Genomic DNA, 3,569 nt, shown 5'->3' with positions numbered 1-3,569 from the left:
ACACACCAGAAGTAAGCACTACACCACTGAGCCAACGTGCCCCCTTCATACCATTCCAGATAACTTCTCATGCATTTCATCGCTTTGTATATTTGTTATTAGAATAAAAAAACAAAATATTAAAAAGAAATACTGCTATTCATTTCTATGGGGCTATTTACAGCAAGAGATATACAAGAACAATTCTGAACTATTCAAGACCTGGAAACGAACATTCGCAGTGCCATTGAGAACATTAACACTTCTAATTTTCGTAAAGCTGCTGCCAACCTGGTGAAACGTGTGAACCAGTATTTGAATCAAAATAGGGGACACTCCCAGCATCCGCTGTAGAGCTGGTAAATCATTTCTGATAGTAGCAGTGCTGCCGGGTGCATGTAAGTAAACGTTTTATCATGATAATTTCAAAGTTTGTTTTTCATTGTTTTCAAGAATTGCATAATGTAGACAGATCCTTAACACACCTTTTGATGCACTGAAATATCAGCAAAGCTGCCAATTCAGAGTGTTAATTTATGAAAACTACGATTCTCTAGTCTCCCCTTACAGAGGCCTCATCCGATTAGTTATGGGTGGAAATAAAAAAAATCTTTTTTCTGCTCCATAGTTTCCAAGCTACTCCAACTAAACAAACTGAAAATTAACGACATAACATCCATACGTATGAGTTATGAGTCAATTTACATGTTTGCAAAAAAGAAAAAAATGATTTACACCTTCGGTTACATCTGGCAACACTGTGTGGTTCCTAGTGTACTTCAATCGTTGCTTTCTAGTTTAAAAATATATGCATGAACAAGGCTTCATTTTGGTATAACCATTATTTGTGTATCACTTCAGATTCAAAAGTTCTACTACCCCAAACTCTAGGTTGCGTTGTATATTGTACACCCTGTATATATAACGTGTATATAACTAAATTATGTATTAACTCCTTATGAGAAAAACCAATGAAATAAATCCATTTTGTAGATTGTATAAAATATCAGGTTGAATGAAAAAGTACTAAGTGCCACTTAGGAATCAAAACTAAGTTGATACTATGGAAGCATTACCAATCACTATTGCACTTCATTAAAGGAGAAAAATAGATTTTCGCCGTTATAAGTAGAGCTAAATTATATAAAATGTGCACCCATAATAACATCGTATATGTGTAGAATGAATATTTTATTCTAAACATTCAAATAAACATTCAAATGAATATTTTATTATCCAAACTTTTTTCTTTAACGTAAAAGCACTTTCTAGTGTTTCGATTTATTGCCTATGTATATGTACAGCAAAAAAACTAACTTTCCCATTCCTATCTTCTAACGCCCTAACACAACAAAAATATTCGACATATCACGTAAACAAAATATTAAAGCGTGTCTATATCGGAGCGCGGCTTTGCTTATGTTGTAAAAGGAGCTGATAAGATCTTCATTCAAATCACCGGTTGATTTACATCAAACAAGCAAATGGCTGTATGCTACGGTTAGTTGTCGTGCTATGGTCGGCGCGTACTGTTGCTCAATTGTTTCATGTCAACTGAAAAACCAACAGAAGTACATGTGACACGCAGAAAACGTTTCCTTTTTCATTTTCCTTTCTTTCTCTCTCTCAATCTCTCTTTTTTTTTTTTTTTTTTTTTTTTGTGAGTGTGTGTTTGTGTAGGTGAGGATTTGATGGAAAAGAGATATCTCTCTCTAAAGAACAACATTATTTCACAAGATACAAATACGATCTCTAAATATTAAATAAAATTGCGACTTCCCCCATCTTGCATATGACACTTCTTTCTACCGAAACGAAAATAATAGTTTTAAAATACATATTTAGTCATCCTTCTATAATAGCGTAAGATTAGGGTCTTCAAGATATCCAGCACTTAGAGCAGTAAATTTCTCTTAAAAATAAGAAAGAAAAATAGTCTCTCTGCTCTGAACTGTTGAAACATGACAGATTACCGAGATTCATCCAGGGGAAAACTTGCTAACTCAATATACATTTGTACACTTCCTCAAAAAATTATACTTGTTTAACGGGAAACGATTGATGTAGCATGTAAAAATTTGATATAACACTTCATCTATACTCTTTCTCATAAAAACAATCTAATTCTATCATTTACTCCTGAAAATATAGGTGGAAGTATTTGACAGTTACTTATAATCTTTTCGGGTGCAGAATAATACTCATGCTATATTTTCTACTACATAGACATAAAGACTTGTAGTGTTGGTCCCCTCCCCCTTCCTAAAGCTTGGACATCTCCCAACAAACATTTCTGGGTGCGCACCTGGATTTATTCAGCATCCACCATTTGCATATATTTTTACATTAAATGACTATACTATTATAAAACAGTTATTTATAACAAAACTTTATAATATATGTGACTGGGACCTAGGTTTATACCCGAAGATACGCCTACTATGAATGAGGTGGGGGTCCGCGGTGGCTCAGTGCTAGAGCGTTCACCTCTGGTGCTTGGGGTTCCGGGTTCGATCCCAGCCTCCACCAAGTGAACTTTGTGGTGGACAAACACCATGTGCGTGGGTTTTCTCTGGGTTCTCCCGTTTCCTCCCACTTTCTTCATTCCACCATTTCATTCATTTCTCATCTTCACCGTCTCCTTTAGCCTAACCGGCATAACCGCGGGACGTAAATCTCAAAGATTTCATTTCATTTCATTTTTCAATTACCTCTGTCGAGTTCGTTAATGGAGTCAGTCCCACGGATTAACGGATAGCGGCGAATTTAACGGTGACTATCCATAGCCCATATTCCACTATTGTAAGCGAAGATTTCAATTCTATTATTTTGCAACAGATAGCTAGAACAATTATCTCGACAAAGTTTGTTAATGGAGTAAATTAGTTAACTAATAACAGATAACGGCGACATTAACGGTGGCTACTTATACCCCATATCTCATCCATGTAATGAATTTTTTAATTCTGTTTTTTGTAACAGACAACTAGAGCAATTACATCGACCGAGTTTGTTAGTGTAGTGAATCCGTTCACATACTAACGGATAACGACAACTTTAATGGAGGTTATCTATACCCTATATCCAGAGGGCGTTGCTATATATCCCATATGAGTATTAACTTTTCCAAATTCGCTAATTTTGGAACAGATAGCTAGAGTTATTATCACGGTCGAGTTCACTGATGAAGTCGATCTGTTAACGTATTAGCAGATAATGGTGACTGGTTTTAATGGCGACTTTTTATATCCCATATCCCATACATGTAAGAGAATTATTGGATTGTTTTTCACAACAGTGACCTAGAACGATTTTATCGGAAGAGTTCGTTAATGGAGTTAATCTTCCACTATTTTAACGGGTAGGGGTGACTAATGGTATCTACCGATATGAAGTTAATCCTCTATGATCCTAACGGGTAACGGTGATTAACGGTATCTACCCAAATGAAGTTAATCCTCTATGATCTTAACGGGTAACGGTGATTAACGGTATCTACCTATATGAAGTTAATCCTCTCGGGTAGTGCTCTCAAACGGGTCGGGTTGTCGGGTCGGGTCGTCGGGTCAGTCAGGTCAGCTCGGGTCAGG

This window comes from Thermobia domestica, chromosome 2 (assembly GCF_964235325.1).
Source record: "Thermobia domestica chromosome 2, izTheDome1.hap1.1, whole genome shotgun sequence".
Taxonomy (NCBI): Eukaryota; Metazoa; Arthropoda; class Insecta; order Zygentoma; family Lepismatidae; genus Thermobia; species Thermobia domestica.
Note: the sequence above shows the minus strand (reverse complement) of the source record.